At 36.7% G+C, this 20,545-nt stretch overlaps 1 protein-coding gene across 1 annotated transcript in view; it reads right to left on the bottom strand.

The window, feature by feature from the left end:
• The window catches only part of LOC132127521 (CXADR-like membrane protein), a 46,853-nt gene that overhangs the window by 10,365 nt on the left and 15,943 nt on the right, over nt 1–20,545 (bottom strand). The window lies entirely within an intron of this gene.

The raw sequence follows: 20,545 nt of genomic DNA, 5'->3' as shown, positions 1-20,545 counted from the left end.
GGCAGATGACAAGCAGACAACTCTACACCTCAGCCATGCAAGCCTTCTGCTTGAATAATTCTGATAATGTGAGGCAAATTATCAAATATCTTTGCTTTGGGCAATGATCAGAAGTGCCCTGCATATTGCTATATGAAAATAGTAGATTAACATATTGCAGAGCGTGAATGTTTCAAATACAATTATTTCACATTAATGAAATGAAGAAAATGTCATTGTTGGCAGTCTAAACAAATAATAGTCAGGGAGATGGTTTGTATCGCTTCTGGATCATTTGTCACATTAGAAATAGAGGGCTAAACACTGCAGTGTTCTATGCAGTGCATTCTAATTGTATATTAAAATTTTTTAGCAAATCTAGTAGAAATATAGTCAACTGTACAGTATATTGAAAATTTGTATACATATTTGCATACTTTAACACTACTACATTCTATATTTTAAAAAAGAAAGAAATAAAAGATGATGGTATGACATTTCAAAAACATTCAGTGTGCCAAATCTTTAGAAAATCATACCAATAATCACAGACGTTGGACTAAAAAAAAAAAAAAAAACATATTACTACTTTGACAGCCAGTAATCAACTGTGTGGATTAAGCTAAATTATATATTTTCTATCTCATTTATTATCACTATAATTTTAAGAAAAGATGAAAATCTAAAAATATAGAGCCCGGTCTCATTCGAACACACACTCATCATCTTAATTAAAATCACAATACCGTTAATTATCAGAATGGTGCATGCTGAACATTTCATTTTCGCCTCTTAATGTGGGATGACGTCATACCATGTGATATTTTAACAACATCAAAGAGACTTTTCTGGCTGTTTATTCAGTAAAAGCATCTCGGTATGAAATGGGTTAAAATGCAGGCCAGTTAAATTGGGTTCTGATGGAAGCAGGTGAATTCTGCAGGCCACAGATTTAATATGGGATGCATTATGATGATCAGGTTATTCTTCAAAGGAAATTATAAGATCAGATAAATCCTCATCTGCATGGCCTTCGTGGTGTCATGGAAATTCATCTTTGATGTGCAGTGAAATCATAGAGATCTGGCATACGCTGCCTCGAAGTTAAGATTAAGAGAATGATGTGCTATTTACAGAGGTTTATAAATAAGTGTAATAAAATCAAAAGCTAGCTCTGAGAAGAGAGTGTGCCAGTTCAGAATGATTCGTACTGTATTTACAGAATACCTAGATGAACTGCTGCATTTTTACTGTATCCCAAAATGCAATACACTCAACCTGACCAGCCATATGCAGAACAAGGAGTAATCTGCCACAATTCTTAAGATCTTTTTCTAGACAATTAATTTGCCAAGGTGGTTTTACTCAAGATTTAATTTAAATGCGAAATATCTATTTGTATTATTAATAATTATCTATTTTAGGATTTTATTAAAATAATAAAACAAATAAAGAAAATCATTATCTTTATTTGTATTTGATTGTTTGCCATTTAATTAGTCACAAATAAATAAATAAATTATAAAGCACACTTTTTAATTAATTAATGTATTATTATTATCATTACTACTACTACTACTACTACTGCTATGATGATGATGATGATGATGATGATATACATATCAAGGACACATTACTGATCAGATTACTTTAACACAACAAAAATCTTGCCTACTATTAATTTCACAATTTCACATTGTATTTTTTAAATGCTAACTAGTATGCAGTAAACGGTACGCTGTGAGTAATGATCTGATCATTGATTGGTTAAAGATATTCATGTCAACCAATCATGAGTCACTGTGTGCTCATTGGTGTACCAAAACATTTGGAAAATGCATATAAAGAACATTTGTCAGGTACTACACCAGTCTGAAGTCTTTGAAGCACACAGAGGTATCCATGTGTCTATTTTTAAACCGTAAAGAAGGTGCCTGTGGACCGGGTCATGTTAGGTTCTCAGCTGGAAAAGGTTTGGATGAAATGGCCATGTTAGTGCCTGCAGAGCGAGAAAGGCTGAGTGTTCATCTGTCATGATCTGCCTCCCCTTGACTGCCATCAGCTGCAGCTTGAGATTTTTCTAGCCTCTTCTGGCGCATCGTGGCTCAGGCTGGGGGGAAGAAGAGTGAAAGAGCGGCTCATTAACAATAGGAACCAAGCAGCTTGGCTGAGATGCTCCAAAAGCTGGTGGAAAAGCAGATTTCTATGAAGATGCCCTAGGGGGAGTTGTGCTCCAGTAAATTCTCCTCCCCACAGATCTCAGCAATCTTATTATAGAGCAGCCAATAGCACATATCACATCCATACCCTTCAAACTGTCCAAAGTCATGGTACATAGCCTTCCCTGTCTTTACACTGGCACTCGAGCTTCGCCACGGGGGAAAGCTGTGATCTCCCACCCAACAGCAACCTCAACATTCGCAACAAGAAGAGGAAAACTAAAGAGGAAATTAATGGTTCTTGCATCACTAAAACAATCACATATACTGAGGGTTGGGTTTAAAAACATTGGCAAGTAAACTTTTCCACACCATTTGTGCCACAGCTATTTTTCCCAACAAGCTGCTCAATACAACCTGTGACAAAGCATTTTGTTATGCTACATTGCTAATTTATTTCCACAGCTCAACAGTTGAGCAAGACCAAACCACAATATCCCTCCTCCCTCATACAAGGCAGAGAAGTCTGATTCATTTTAGTGAGTCTGTTCTTTCAGACGGTTTAAAAAACTGATTCATTGATTTGTTTCACTTCATTGATTTAAGCTTCGGTTATATACATTTCAATAATTAAGTGTAATGCAGTGTTGTTAATTGTATACTAAATGAGATATTGTGCTAAAAACTAAAATACAACTTATTTTAGCAAATGTGCATATGTCTAAAGATTTCAAAAATCAAGATACATTTATATTAGTTCTTATTGAAATGCTAAAATGTTATATTATCCCACTAATACTGTTTTGTAACATTGTATTGTTGTTTTTTATGTATATGGACAGATTTCGGGCTCTGCTGTATAAAGTTATAAATAAAAAATGTTTCCTAAATAAAGAATTTAAAAAAATTATGTTTATGATTCAGACAATATAAAATATCTGCCAATTGACTAAATAAACATCAGTTCTTAATACCCTTTTTTCCCCGTTGACAAATATTTGTTATAAACTCATACTGTATTTAATGCTTCATTTTAAATTTGCATGTCAAGTAAATGTATCTTGATTTAAGGATTTTTTTTACAGTGGTCGAGAGAGCTCAACGCTCTGCAACTTAAGAGAACATCTTCATAAGTTTGACAACACAAGTGTTGCAGATCCTCACAACACATGCAAATTAAGAAACGCCGCTGCAAATTCTCACAACATGTGCATGTTAAGAAAGGCGCTGGAAATCCTCACAACACATGCAAATTAAGAAACGTGCTGCAAATCCTCACAACACATGCAAATTAAGAAAAGCGCTGCAAATCCTCACAACAAATGCAAATTAAGAAACGCGCTGCAAATAGCATTGACCACAACGGAAATGTTTCAAGGAGACCCAAAAAAGCTGATGAACTGAAAGGTGTTGAAAATATTTTTTGCAATGCATGCAACATTTAATGCAAGGACTTTATGAATTTAAGACTTTTTTAAACCTGCAGAAACTGGTGTTCCAAAAACGTATGACTATTATTTTTAATTTTATTATTTTTATTATTTACTATAGAGTACAAGTTTGGAACTACACCTCAATCACATTTTCTTCAGAAAATATAAACATCTAGTCATTCCTCCTTTACTAGTTTTCTGAGAAACTTTACCGTAGACACTGGAGTGATGAGGCCAGTCTATTGCTTTTTCGATTCAGCAAAGACAGAGGTGAAAACTGAGAGAATGAGAGAAGGCACTTTGTTTTCCCGTTGTTGTGCTCACTCAGCTTTGCTGGAAACTGTAAAAGCACACAAACGGGAAGAGGGGGAGGTGGGTATTATCTGATGATGTATGCTTGAGTGTATTTGAGGGTTGAGAGAAAGGAGAAAGGGAAGAACATATACAGGTAAATGAGCTTTAAGGTGCAGTGCAGCACATGGTTCATCTTAAGCTGATTTACACTGCATTTATCTGTCAAGGTTTGGACATCCTCTTGAAATATTACACTCTGCTCAGTTTAAAAGTTTAATATCACACATGAAAGTCTGGCGTCTCATGTGAACATCTTCCTAGAGTGAAACGCTCCACATTAAAGCTGTATTTTATGTCTCCGCTGCCCAGATGAGTCCACTGAGCTATAAAAAAGGCAAAGAGTGGTGCTGCATTACAGCAAGTGTCCAGAAATGAAATGCAGCAGTAAATACAAGCACTCTTTGGCCGCAGTGCTGACAGGTCAAGTGCAGGTTCATGGTTCTGCTCTCTCATACTCACACAGCACCACAGGAAAAAACAACCTTGGAGCATGTTTAATTTAGAGTTTTGTTGCTAGCTTAGACACAAGTAGTGAACTAAAAATGGATTATTATTATTATAACTTTTTGGCCAAATTGTTAGGCCATACAAACAAGGATAGCAAACTTGGAGCTTTTTTTCTTTCTTCAATCAAATTACATTTACATTTATTCATTTAGCTGACGCTTTTATCCAAAGCGACTTACAATTGCTTTATATGTCAGAGGTCACACACCTCTGGAGCAACTAGGGGTTAAGTGTCTTGCTCAGGGACACATTGGTATCTCACAGCGGATTCGAACCCGGGTCTCTCACACCAAAGGCATGTGTCTTATCCACTGCGCCAACACCACCCCATATTGTATAAATTAATTGTAATTAGAACCCTTTCGCCACCATCAAGGCTTTTCTGGCTATCATCTTTTCAAAAAACATGAATGTAGACTTTCACTACACTCACACACAAACATATTCATTTGATATGATGTTCAGTGGTCACCTCAGGGATATTTGGCTCAGGAAAATACCAGATCTAGAGAAAGGAATATCCCGCTTAAAGATCTGAGTTTATCTTCTTTGTTGAGCTCATCTACCTTATGAAATCACATCACCAATATTTCCCAATCAAGTATTCTGCATAAACACTACTCAGCCTTCTTTCTGTCCTTCTGGTGTTCGGTGAGGAATGTTTCCTTCCCATTAAATCCCAAGCCTTTCTTTCCAGTGACTGCGGGCGACACTTTGATTGAATTCTCTAATCCCTTCCTGCTGCTGACGAGATTCCAGCTTGTGGCATCAACACCTGTGAATGCTACCTGATGCCCTGGTCCTCGCTACGCTGCCATCCAAATCACAGGGTACTTGATATGTGAAAAGAAAGAAGGCACAACAAAATACATAATAACTCTTGAGGCAGGGATTGGACTCCTTCACTTTCCAGCTGGGCCTCTGGAGGCTGACGAGCATCTCATTTGAATTGGAGGTGTTCAGCAGGCGATGACACTCATGTGAAAAAGCTCATTATCTCCAGCTGAACACTGCATGTGTCAGTCACTCTAGGTGACACGCAGAGAAAACAACACAATCATCTGCCTAACTGCACACCGAACACAATGTGACAAGGAACATAAGGAACTGAGTGTTGTAATCAAACTTTTGCCTTATGAAATACAGTATCCACAGGTTAGTTTATACTGTAAAAGCGGCATGTACTCGCGTTTTATCCAAAATAATGTGGCCTTGCATAATTCATGGGCTTTCCTAGGAAATCATCACATTCAGTACCAAGAATTTTTAATATTGGCATAAAATGTTGCTTAACTTTGGTCTAGGGAACCTACTTGATATACTAACGTGATATTTAGAGGTACATCTGAAATTTGTGGACTAGCTTTAAAATATCTAGTTTACTTGCCTCAAACCAAATCCATGAATAATGAAACCATTTATTTGCACACACACTGCTGCGCTGCACCTGATTCACTAAATAAATTATGCAAATAAATATGGTAATGCAAAAATATATACAGTACCATTCAAACGTTTGGTGTTGGTAGGTTTTTTTCTTATGTTTTTTAAAGAAATGTCTTTAACTGCTCACCAAGGCTGTATTTATTTGATCAAAAATACAGTACAAATAGCTGAAATAAAATTACAATTTAAAATAACAGTTTTCTATTGTAATACATTTTGAAAAGTCATTTATTCCTCTGATGCAAAGCTAAATTTTTCGGCATCATTACTCCAGTCTTCAGTGTCACATGATCCTTCAGAAATCATTCTAATATGCTGGTTTGCTGTTCAAGAAATATTTCTTATTTGAAAACGGGTGCTCAACATTGGTGTGAAACATCTTTTTCAAAAGTCTTTGATAAATAATGTTAATATTATAGAACAACATTTATTTTAAACATTATTAATGTCACTTTTGATAAATTGAATGCATCCTTGCTGAATTAATTATTAAAAAAACAATTATAGATAATAATGTAAAGTATTTACACAGCAGGTGATCTGAAGTTTAACAGTCTTTAAATTGATTTCCACGTGATTTCATGGCTGAAAACAGTATAAATTAAAAAGGTTTTAAAACATGCAAGCTGATAAAAGTTAAAACACAGCACTCTAAAAATGTGCCAAAACCAACACACACAAAAAATTGCAGTCAAATCCAGTGAACTACTTGTCTGTCACGAGACCACCCAGACCCATTCTTACCAGCTACAAGTTCTTCTTTAGGCCCCTAGAAGAAGTCTAGGAAATAGAGTGAAACCCAGAGCGTCTCCCAATGCTGGTCATTCTGAAGGAAGCTGCCATGTCTTCTCATTATAGAGATCCTCCTTCAGATGGATATACACAGCTGACAGCTGATTAAGACACACGTAGACACACACACTTCCATGAACACACACACTACTGTATGTGCTGTCCTGTTGTTCTTTAATGAGGAGATGTTGTAGAAATCTGCAGCACTGCAGATTCCGAATCAAGCACAAAACCAGTGTAAAACGCTGCAATACTGACACCACCATATGAAATATTTTACACATCTGGACTAAAAAGAATTTGGGCATACAGAATCACCCTTTCAGCAGATCGAACAAACCCTTCAGGATTTCCTGTAGTACTGATGATGAAAGCAAAGGAATGAATGAAAAAGAAAGTATGATCACAAGAGAACTCTGAAAGCTGGACTCAGCTGTCTCTGGATCAGCCAGAGGATCAAGGCCCAGAGGGTAACCTGATTCCTGATGCATCTGACAACAACCTTGCAACTGTTACAGTCCTTTCAAACAGACTCTTTTTATAATTAAGCGCCACGTTTGTGCAATATATATATATATATATATATATATATATATATATATGCTCTAGTTTCATGTATGTGTCAGGTTACACGCAAGGAGATCGAGGTAAGTGAGTTCAAACACAACTTTATTTTTCTAAGTGAATAGAGTGCAAGGTGAGTGATTGGTGAATTCAAAAGTAGATGCTGGGAAGATCACTCGGTGCGGAACTAACAGCAGGAAACTCCAATAACTTCAGGAATGTTGCAATCACACAGTCTCCGATCTTTTAATCTCTTTCTCTCAGATGTGACCGGCAGCAATCGACTTGGACGGAACCTTAGAGAGCTCAGGAAAACACGGGATCACGGACATCAGGAAACAGATCTGGAGACAGCAGAACAGTAACACAAAGGTTAGTGATACTCAGATAAGTATGTTACGTCAGGATCTCTCAGAGGAATCAGAGACTCAGGAGACAATGGGTTAAGGTCAGTTCCTGTTGGAGGCTTGACAACAACTGGAGTTACTGAGGGAATTTTATGTGTTGGTTGATGAAGCAGTTGATATAGAACAGGTGCAGGTGATTAGTACTCTGGAGAGAGTGATCTCTGTGTGGTGGATGGGACTGAGCTTGATTGGTCCCTGACAGTATGCAGCATCTTTGTTTGGATCATGATTAAAATGCAGTGGTTGCCTGCCTAATTTTAAATGGAAAGAGCACAGACAAAGCCTTATTTTGTGTACATTAAGATATTTATTTTATTTGTGCTATTTATTTGATTTGGGGCTTGTTTTAAAATTTCAATTTAGTTTTGTTATTTTCATAAATCATAAAGTTACATTATATTTAACATTTTGTTATTTAGCAAACATTTTTATCCAAAGCGACTTACAAATGAGGACAATAGAAGCAATCAAAACCAAGAAAAGAGCAATAAAAGGCAAGTGCTATATTAGTATATTATTATAGTGTTATATTTCAATTTCACAAAGAAACATGCAGCATTTTGTCCAAGCAATAACAGAAGGACACATTTCATTTATAATTTGTCTTAAATCTCATTTTGTTAAAAAAAATTGTGAATTGAATCGAATCGAATCGTGACTTGAGTGAATTGTTATTTCCCTAATAATAAAATAATTTATTCAACATTTCTTTTCGCCGAGTTTTTGGCCATTATGGAGATGTAATCAACGTAATCAGCGTTGTTTACGTATGGAATGTGTACGCTGTCTACTGAATGTAAACAACGTTTTAATCAGGGAGAAGTACTGTTGAATAAATCATGTTATTATTGTTTTTGTTGCTGATGAATACAAGTTAACATAGTGATCTAATGTAGTATCTAGGCTTTTTTAATAATAAAAGTCACAGGGAAGCATTAACAAGTTTGTGTGTGTGCACAGCAACTACTGTGGAACTACCTGTGCATTAAACAATTTTAATGCAATTTTAGTAGTTGTATTTATACCACGGTAATCATTGGCACATTGGTGTTCTCTTCTAGCATTCTACACAGCAGTAATTCATGTGATCAAATGAGCTAGAAAAGTAGTATAGCAATCATGTACATATCAAGATGAGCGCTGTAGTCAAGTGCACTTTCTGCATTTTAAAAAGCCAATTCAGGTATATGGATCACAGTGGTGGAGCAATGTTGTATAGCATTTTTGAATCCATTTTATGTTCCATAAATATATAGTAGCCAACATCATAGATCCTTTTGCCAGCTTTCTCTCTTTTGGGACATTTTCCTCTACTCGAGACAACACAATCGCATCTTAATCAATAACTATAGCGCATTTCCCACAGAAATCCTCAGATCAATAGCTATACATATCTATCAATACCGGACACAAGCAGTCACCCTGAATCAAAGTGCAAACAAAAGAGCAGAGCAGACTCCCGTTCCGCTGTCTGCTTGATGCAAGGCTACAGTTCACCATTGACCTGCTCCGATCGATACTTTAATACACTTTTTATCCTGCCACGTCCATTTTGCTGCAATTTGCAACTTTCATGCCCATTAGGTAGAAAATCTAGCTGACTGTGGGGGAGAGCGGAAGAGGGAAAATGCATCTTTGTCTTCCTGAGTCCATTGCTTACTGCTCAACACAAACAGCTCGGCCCGTGCAAAAGCTAAATTACTGTATCCCTCGCGGTCACGTTGAGTTTCCTTTTCATCTATTGCAATTTACTAAGCTAGGGGTTAGACAACATGGCTAGGGTTGTTTCACCACATGTAGAGTGGTATAAAAACATGAATAAATAAATACCATGAACAATGGTGTACAAAAGTTTACTAATTGGAATGCAAGCCCTGAAGTCTAAACAGTTTTGTTATAAATTTGCTGGTACATGCAATAAAAAAACCTGTGGTTTGGATCATCTGGTTGGACCTCGCAGTCTGCGATGCAAAGAATGACAGATGCTCTTAAAATCGTGTGGTACGGGCAAACCCCTTTAGTGACAAGAACAATTTGTCTGGTGCCTTTCACTAGCATGGCAGCGAGGTTAGCCAAAGCATTCTGGGTTTTCACAAAGAGCAATGTGGAAACAACTTAACTGCTGAACGTTTGACATTCCACACTAATTAAAAACAGACTTTTAGTGCTATTATTTGTACACCGCAGCACTCAAAATCAGCACTTGCATTAAAACCAGCTTTAAGACCAAACCATTAGTGCTAATTCATGCAAAAGTGTTCTGTCATCTATTCTCGCCCACATATGTATGCAAACAAAAGTAGATATTTAGCAGAATCTCAGGTTGTTCCTACATAAATCCCTACAGGTACAGAGTGACATAATGTTGATTTTTCATTTTAGTGGGTGATTTTTTTTTTTTAAGACCTTGATCACGATTCATCTAAATCCCAGTGATCTCAGGGTAATAAACTTGTTCTGAAAAAATGAGCACATCAGCATAACTCCAGTAAAAATCCAGCATCTCTCAGTGTAATATAATATTCTTGTCATCTGCATGTATTTATAGCATCTCATTCACAGTGCTTGGCTCACACAACTTTTAATTACAGCAAAAAGTGCTTAATGTTGTAATAAAAATGTTTAAGTAAAGGTAAATTTGCTGTAGATGTTTCGTAGCATTACTCTAGCAAGGTTTCTTGTAGTGTTGCAACATGATGATTTTGCCATTTAATAATAAAATAATAAATTATTCTTTTATAACTCTAGCCAAGCCATTTTTAAACTCTATCACCAGTGGGACAAGGACCTCAGTTGTCTCTCAGGTAAGCGGCCCATGGCCATGATTGCACCATTCTCCACATGCGAGGAGTCCAAAAGCACGCCAGGAGCTTGGAAGCAGATGAATGAAGCTCTCATGTTAAGCCCTTGCTGGGCTAGAGTTTCAGCCGCTGCAGCTAGATTAAAACAATGTGTGGGGAAAGTGGGCTAGAGCCTCTTGTTCCTGCAGGGCACTAGACAAAAAAACAACAACCTTTTACCTTCTCCACCTAGCAGTTACAATTGAGATGTGAAATGCATTGCCAATTTGTCCAATTTATTTTCAAGTAAATGTAAGTTCCAGCTAACAGGGCACATGTGAAAAGACTCCGTAATACAACACATTTAAGTAGTGCAGTATGTGGAGGGAAAGAATCAGTCATGCCATTAACGCTGTGACTGTTATCCATCCATCTTCAACCTCATGATGAAAACAAACGGCTACATCACGATTCATCATCAAATCCACAGCCGTAAGACAACGGTCGAGTGCTCGAAACATCACAAGCCATCAAATGAAATCAGTCCGGAGCCTCTTTCCACTCCGAGATGCTGCTCTCAAACACAACAGAGGATAGAAAAATAACTTCAGCTTGGACATGCCCAGCATGTTGTTCCCTATATGAAAAATAACAAAGATAAAAAGCATATTGACCAAACTGTCTAGACTATTCTGAACTGACACATTTGTCTAGAAGATATATTTTGTCTCCAGAGGAAAAACAGGGCCACTTGTTGGATGGTTTATTAAAGGAGGGTTCCAGTTTCAAAACAAGCCAACCTCGATCAACAGCATCAGTCCAACAGTGCTGTCCAAAAATCACTGAAAATTATTTTGAATAAAGCAAAAATTTAGTTTACAGTAATGCACTTACAATGGAAGGAAAAGGGAACATGCAGCTCATATTTATAAGATTTATACATCTTTTATGCTAACAAAGGCTACATTTAAATGACAGTAAAAACAGTAATATTGTGAAATTAATTTTTATATTATTTTATATGTTTAGGTATTTTTAAACGCAATTTCTGTGATGGCAAAGCTACATTTTCAACAGACATTACTACAGTTCCAGTGTCAAATCCTTCAGGTGCTTACTTGGTAAGAAATATTTTTTTTATATTATCAATGTTGAAAACTATTGTGCTATTTAATATTTTTGAGGAAACCATGATACATCTTTTTCAGAATTTTGCTGAATAGAAGGATCAATAACAGTGTTGTGATACGGTCTGTTTATTATTAAATTATGTGCATTTTACCATAGACCTTTATTATAAGCACAGTTTTTGCTAATTTCTACAAAGTGATTGACTATTTGAAATTAACTTCTGTGTTTAGCTTGTAATTAAACCTTAACAATCCTTTAAGAGCCTCCCATTGCTTAAAACTGCCTGCAAATAAATAAAACACAATCCCTGAGGCAGAATCAGTGCAAACTCCATCCTCAGTGGGCTGAAACAAACACTAGATATTCTCTACACTGCAAAAAAATTGGCTTAGATAATAATAAATAAATGAATGAATGGAGCAAGTTTTATGCTTGGAACTAGCGCAAAATCTGCATATGGCACAAAACAAAATGTACTTACATTCAAAACATTTTCTGGATAGTCTAATATATGAATTTTTGCTTCTCAGGAACACTTTTTTTAAAGACTGTAGACAGACAGATCACTAAAACAAGAGTACTAAAAACACCTTCTTGTCCAGGACTAGACTTGCGTGAGTCTAGGAAACCAAAACACTCATTGTCAGATTCACCAAAGCAAACAGTGTTAATTGTGTTGTCATCACTTAACTCATTAGCACTAAATCAGCCTCCTCTCGTTCATGGTCATTGAACTGTGAGCAGATACATCAAAACGGTGCAATCACTCATGGATAGATGAATAACAGTTAGAGACGTGATGGCCACAGATACCGTCTGTCCACCTGGCTGCTCGACACAGGAGTGAACAGGTTTGTTTTGAACTGAGAGATTTCTACATCACTGACCACATTTGAAATCCCCTATGGAGACTCCACAGAAACCCAAAGAAACAGTTTGGAGGAACAGAAATATTGTATTTCTCCATTAGGGAATAAATGCCACAATTACTCTATTTTAAGCCGCAATGTGGTGTAGCGCAGAGCTGACAATCCCTGTCGTTCCTGATCAGGATTCACGGGCTGTGATGCAGCCGGCCGAATGCCAAAACCATGACAACATGTTTCCCTTAATTCAACAACAACAAATGATTTAATCATTGTCAGAGAAGCTGTGGCCAATGAGATTGAAGTACAGTCCATATACATACACAGTGCATGCATAATTTTTTTTTTCTTCCAAGAACGTTTTACCAATTCCAAACCATATCAATCTTAATAGCTATTTTTATTTTACATATAATTATTTAAAAGTTATATATGTTTGTTAACTAGGGCTGGAAATAAAAAAAGCCATATATTCAGGTGCGCATAATTAATATTAAGCAGGATTTTTTATGCTCATTGGGTTGGGTCATTATAGTAAAAAAAAAAAAAAAAGAGGAAAAGACACATTAACTGTGAAAGAATCAATAATATATATATTTATATATTAGTGCTGTAAAATGATTAATCGCTGTAAAAAGAATTCCTGCAATGGATTTTACAAGGACCATAAAGATCTCCAGTAGGAGCAGGGTCTCTTAGGACAAGTTCTGCTGTACATATACTTCACAGGCTGTGTTTGTGCGGTGGAAGACCCCCAAGACTGGGCTGTTAACCAAACTCAGTGATGCAATGTTGCATGTCTGACCCCACCCAAAGCCAGTCTTGCCATACACTTGAGGCCGTTTATCATCCAGGCTTTTCTAATCTGTGCTGACTTGCGCCTCGTCCCTGGAGTCTGTCAACTGTCAGGCCAGGAGGAAGACGGCTCTGACAAGGACACCATTAAAGATAATTTGTAACATATTCTTGTATTTCTTGCAGTTACATGAGATTTTCACAAAGGTCAGGTTCCTGTGATAAATTAAACATCATCTCATTCTATACGATCTGTTGTTATTATGACTAAATTAAGCATGAATGTCAGTGACTATAATGAGATGAAGAGTAAATGGCAGCATCATTTGTGACAACCATCTTTAAGAAGGAATATCCCCGGGTCTTATTCGGGCTATGTTCAGTGGGTTAAAGAAACTGGCAACAGTAATGGGGATTTGCTCCTGCTGTCTCTGGAAAAAGAACTAATTTTAGAGTCAAAAAAAAATATAACTAGTGCTTGTCACAGACAGGAAACACAACCCTCCAATCCCTGACAAATAATGAAGCTATTATAAAACAAAATAACATACATTTAAAATAAAGTTTACAAGAGGATATCGTTTGACATGTAATTTACTAAGGAAGCCAGAAAAAATAAATAATGAGACCAATTTGTTGCTTTTTTCTGACTTTTCTGTGTGACTCCAACAGAAGGTTTAAACTCTGTGTTTGGACTACGTGACCCAAGGTGAAAGTATGGTGTGGTATGAACCATCACTGGCCCTTACAGAGGTATCAAGATCCTTGTTTTCCAGGGCATTTTGTCTTTAAATGAGACCATTAAAACCGTGAGACTGATAACATAAGTATGACTCGACATGCTTGATGATAAAAACAAGCTACCACATATCTCACTACCTGGCTTCAAAGTTGAAGATTAACAATTAGAATGCATTTTAAGCAAAATTTACATTGAGAATTTGAACTGAGATTGCAAACAGAAAACAGAATTTTAATTCTAACTGCAGGGGGTAGAATTACACAAATAGATTTGAAGAAATTCTAAGTTCTAATGCTGTTTTTTAACAATACTGTATCTTTCTTTTTTTTCAGTAGGAATTACCCTTAATATTATAACCCACAAAACGGATACGTTAAGCATTAGTTTTTAATAGACCAATTAAATTGATTAAGATATTAACAATAAATGTTTGAAAATATTAAGCAGCAGAACTGTTTTCAAAATTTACAGGAAATAAGAAATGTTGCTTTAGCAGCAAATCAGCATATTAGAATGATTTGTGAAGGACCACGTGACTTGAGTCATTTTTGCTTTGCCAAAATGTAGCTTTGCCATCCCAGGAAAAAAATGACAAACATATATTACATTTTTGCAATTTTGATCAAATCTTTGTAGCCTTGGTGAGCAGAAGAGACTTTTCTTTCAAAAAAATGAAAAGTGCAATTCAATACATTTCTCATCCAATCTTTCCAATTCAAATTTGAAATTCCAATATTAATTTAAATTCTCATGTCATGAACTGAATGATGGGTAAATTCTTATTTGTCTGCCCAGCCCTAGCCCTCTATAGACAACAATATAGGAAACATAAGACTCTGAAGCTTTGCTATTAGAGCTAAATCAAAACACGGCGCTGTATACAGTATTTAATGCAGTGGAGATAGTTTTAACACAACAAATCATGACAGCACTCTACCAAAGCACATCGCAGCAAGCCACAGGACTCCCACAGGACTGTTCCCACCCATTCCTGCTGCCGCTCCACCCGGGATCGACTGCATTTGCGGTTACCCGGGCTGCCTTTCCTCCATATGAATTATTGGGTAATGGATCTCTGGATTTTCCAGCCTCAGCACTTCTCTTCACCCTGCTAGCCTCCGTTTATTAGATGTGGCCCCTGTAAATTTCTTCAGCTGGATCTCTCGCTAATGTTTGATTCATATCACTAGCAAAGGTCAAGCTATCCACTCTCAATAATTCAATATCCACATACTCTCGAGCCTGGGTCATATTAAACGTGGGAAGGGGGCAGAGATGTTCAGCGAGCCATAGACTGTCAAAGCTGAATGTCTTTTCTTCCATAAAGACGTGACGAAACAAAATACACGGGAATGCTGCATTGCAGGCAAAACACTAAGGAAATCTCTGCTCAAAACTTCATGCTGGTTTATTTAGCATAAACCAGGCTCGACAAGCATGAGATTTTCACTGCACTAAAGCAACCAACTTAAGTATACTTGACCATGCTTACGTCATTTTCTTGGGTGAGGTTTTTTTAATTCTATGTATCAAATGTAATCAGGTGTTTGAGGAATGTTTATTTGTTCATCGCTTAATTGTCATTGTATTGCAATGCATTATTCCATATTATTGAGAGCCATATTATTGGGACATACAGTGACAACAGATATTTATATGTACTTTATTTTATTGTAAGCATATGTTTTAATTACAATTTTCAATAAATCTTTTTTTCAGTATAAAAATCTCAATGATTAATATTACAAGCTACCAGAACTTTTTCCCTCCTCAAGTATAAGATCTATATTTTATATTATTAGAGGCATAAAACCTTAGATATTAATTAGATATTAATTAGATACTTAGATACTCAACAAAAAACATTTGCTGTTTTATTTTTATTTTTTATAGTTTCAATGAACTGTATAATTTTATAAAATGTGATTTTTCTGACTATTATTTCTTATGTCAGCAGTACATTAGTCAAGATTTCTTGCTGGGTTGTGGAATCATGGGTTAAGGAAAGAAAAAAATAAACTAGCCAAGTATTTAAGAGATAGTAATTGGGATATTTGGTGATCTGAGGCACTTTTACAGCGCCCAGTAAACTATGCCATCATGCACTACGCTGGGGTTTCATATCCCGCCAGGTTTATGACTCAGACTGCTCTCAGATTTATGTTCTACCACCAAGCCGCTGAGAAGCACTGTAACTCAAGCGCAGATGCACTAGTAGACTATTTTCGCTGTTAATTTTTTTCTCCATATCTCTCTCTTTACCAAAGACAAATCACAGCTTGCCACTAAAGATGCTTTCCACTACTATTCTTTCACAATGTGAGTGTGCGTTCACCGCAGAATGACAGCGCGCTCTCGGGAGATCTATGAGGAATGCGACAGAGCACTGCTGACCTCATCTTCACACCCGCGTGTAGAACCAAGCGTTGCTATAAAAAGTACCTCTGGCCGGTAAATACGGTTCATCACGTAGTATTTTAATCAGGCCAGAGCGATTGATAGTCACAGCTTTTCATGTTAACTGTGATCATCATTCAGAGCCCTGGGCATTGCACGTCTGTCAGGTGGGCGGAAAGACTCCAACGCCTGTGTGAGTTAGGAGTCTAAAACCTGAGCGTAATCTGCCTCTGCCCGCCAACGAGGCGCGTATAGATCAGTCGCGGCGACGGCGCTGGCAGCTAATCCGAGAGGGAACCGGTTTTGATGGATATGGAAATTGATCTAGTTTCCAAACTGATCAGACTAGTCTCCAGTCTGAGATGCAGTAGACTCCAATTACTTTACTCACAAATAGACAACTGAAACCAATTAAAGCAGGATATTATGAGCCACGATTGTAATGGAATATTGAGTTTAGAAAAACGCGAAACTCAATGTGGACAAACACTTTCTGTCCTGAACGAAAGATGAGTTTTTCCAGTATGACAGGTTTCAATTCACGACTACGAATGAGTAAATGAATTAATCGATAAAGGAATTATGGGCGGCCAAGCTATGCATGAATGGTGAAGAATAATATTGGAATCAATAAGAAACTGAGAAAATAAAGTATTTCTTCCCTTCTTAAACTGGAGCAGAAAGCGAGACCACAGAATAAACTAATGGCAGAAACATTCTATGCAAGTGTGTGGTGTTAGTTACATAGCTAACGTGCTCTTGTGCATTGCTGTGGCGGTAGCAAACCTCAGTACTCAAGGGGGTGATAGAGTTTCCTTCTTGCTGTAAGCTGCTACTTTTAGAGCAAAAATACAAAAAATGAAATAATGGTGTACTGAACAATCTTATAATTAATGGTAAAGACAATTCATGTACTTCCAAGTTAAAATTATTGAAAAAATACCTGAAGTGTCATTTTTAACATCATTTTCAGTGTCACATGATCCTTCATAAATCATTCTAATCTGCTGATTTGGTGAAGAAACAATGATTTTTTGATTATCAATGTATGTTTTTTCTGTAAAGTATGTTTGGAGCCTAGACATAATATGGGGTGAGATAAATCATCAGATGAGGAAAGAATGATGTTGGATATCTAGAAACATAGGAGAAAAGGCGGTTGTGATGGAAAACTGTAAATGTAACTAGTTCATCCATCTCTGTTACTGAGAAAGCTGTCAGAATTACCATGTGGCAGATGGGAAACACCTCAAGCTGTGTGTAAAGAATGCCCTCTCTTTCTCTCTCTCTCTCTCTCACACACACACACACACACACTGGTGGAATAGCTGTTTCTAGCTCCCTACGGCCTCTACGGTGTGTCTCTCTTTTGTTATTAACAGCCTGTGCAATGTGTTTAATAAAATTCTCGTCATTGGCCATCTCTGAGGGAGCTGCAGTGCTCTGGCCAGACAAACTCACACTCTTCAAAATAAAGGTTCCAAAAGGGGGTTTTGCAGTGATGCCATAGAAGAACAATTCTGTTTCCCAACCAACCTTTCAGTGAACCATTTTTTTTTCTTATTGTAAAGAATATTTTAATTACCTAAAGAAACTTTTGTGCAATGAAAAGATTCCATGAATGCTGAAGTTTCTTCTTGGAACCATAAATGCCAAACTTCATCTATAAGAGCTAATGTTTTGCATTCGCCACAATACTAAAACTTCATGTCAACTTCATGATATCTAATGGACATATTTATTCCCAACACTTCACAAATGAGCTTCATATCTTGGTTTAGAAAATCAGTGTTTTCAACCAAACATCCCATCAGCGTCATTATTCATTCCAGCTATCAAGCTTGATCAAATCATGTTAGTAATGAGAAGCCTGTTTACAATCCAATGATTACTTTTTCCAGCCAGTGCCCACAAGATACACACAACAACCTGCTTTCATCTGCTCTGGTTTTATACCCATTACAAACAGTTCCTCCCTCTGATGGTCCAGAAGCATGGCACCAAAAACTGGCACATGTGATGTGTGCGGGCCTGTGTGTCTATGAACATATGTGACTTCTGAGGCTCAGGCTGTGGAACACGTTTGTACAAACGTCAGAAACATGTTCAGCTGATCCCTTCAGTCCCCTTTGAGTAAATGTGCCATATCTTGGCTCACAGAGACCTTGAGCGCCAACCATTTACACTGCCAACACCACTGGCCACAGATCATGGGCTTACAGGATTCATACTGAGCTCCACCGAGGCCATCTCGACTCTTTCTCACTTTCTTTGCATACTAACATTCGGCGGTGGAACTAAAAGTAACTAACAGAAGTGTCACTTCCAACTACTTCCTAACTGTATGATCAGGGGGCGTTTAGATGACAACGTTTTCAGCCAAAAACGGGAACATTTTTATGCATTTTACCTGTTTGTTTTCACGACAATGGCGATTTGGGGACTGAAAACGCATATTTTTTAAAACAGGTTTCATGTGCGTGCAGAGTACATGTTAGGTATGTAGACATGCGTAGTGTACGTGTTGATTTTAAAGGCAAGCACGAACAAACATACACAACAATGGTGGAGTACATGGTACTGTTGTTGCTGCCCAAAAGTTTGCTAACCCTTCTTTAGCATAGTGTGGATTTATTTCACCAATATTACAACCAACAGTGGAGATGCATCATATACAACATATAATCGTCACTTTCCTATTGGTACTGTTTACTAAAAAGGTGACAGTGCCAACTACTGGCCTGGTATACATAAAACAGCATTTTTGGCCATTTTTACGGATATGTGTGAATGCGTATCATTTTGAAAACCTGTATACGTGAAACTTTTTAAAAACGCAAGGGAAAAACATTTCCGTTTTTGACTATATCATTGTCATGTAGATGTAGCCTCAGAAGCACAGTGGTAGCTCAGCGTATTTCAAACTAGTGAAACAGTTAAGTAAAAACCAAAGCTACAGTACAGAAGTATAGTATAGGTGTAGTTAGGGATGCAAAATACTGGTCTAAACTTCTATAGTAACCTTAAATCCTGTGGAAGTACATGAAGATCAGCACTGTTTCAGCGCCATCGGGACTCCTCATTCCATTCAAGACAGGCATATCTTAGTGGAAATTATTGAGTGGTGTAAAAAAAAATTCAGTGTTCAGTGGAATGCAGAATCCACAGAGAAAAATATAACGGACACTGTTCTCTGTCTGTGGACGACAAACGCTTGAATTATATCATCAAGCAGAATTATGAAAGAAAGGCACTGAATTACAGCAGCATAAAGGAGCTGTATTCTAATGAAGAGCTTTTCACAGTGAAGAGCCACAAAGACTGTGATTAATTCTGTTGTGGCATCTCATTAATATCACAGAGGAAATGTGTGAGGAACATCCAAAGATGGAGAGTTACTCAGACGGCCTTGTGCTTTCAAGAAAAGAAGACTGACACTGAAAGAGCTCATTTCTACTGTTTCTCTTTGAATGGTCTCGGCTTTTGCTGTCATTACACAAGAGACAATATATGAAATCAAAAACTGCAGAAATGATATTCCTCTTCTATTCCACAATGAATTAAATGCCACTCTCTTTCAGACAAAAGGAGATGTTTTGAAGAACGTATGAAAAAGAACATTGCGAACCAGGGTTATTACAGTTGAAGTTAAATGTAAAACAATACAAAAAAATAATAATAACTTTAACTAAAATAAAAAAATACAAAATGAAACTTCTTAATTAAAAAAAAAACTATTTCAATAATAAAAACTAACACAAAATGAAAACAATATAGAGATATAAAAAAAGGATCAAAACCAACAACAAACCAAAAAACCAACAGCATTACTAAAACTTTAAGTAAAATTAAAACTGAAAATATAAAAATTTAAACATCAAAAATATTAATAAAAATTAGAATAGTAACACCTCATGAACAAGTAGCCCAACTACGGTTTTGTTATTTCGGAGTTATTTCTCATTGAAAAGCTTGTCCTAAATCTTCTAATTCTCTTTTGTGCATTTGCATGTTCCAATTTTTTGCATAAAAACATTTTAACCAGATTAGACATCCAAGTGGCTTTGAGCAGCATGTGATAGCCATTACTGAGGAAAGATTTTTTAAGTTAATAAAAATTGACAGAATGGGAATATAGTGAACAAGTCATTTGGAAAAAAAAGAGAAAGAAAACAGATTCTCGGTTATCAATG

Source organism: Carassius carassius, chromosome 45 (assembly GCF_963082965.1).
Source record: "Carassius carassius chromosome 45, fCarCar2.1, whole genome shotgun sequence".
Taxonomy (NCBI): Eukaryota; Metazoa; Chordata; class Actinopteri; order Cypriniformes; family Cyprinidae; genus Carassius; species Carassius carassius.
Note: the sequence above shows the minus strand (reverse complement) of the source record. Positions and strands in the feature narration are given on the sequence as shown.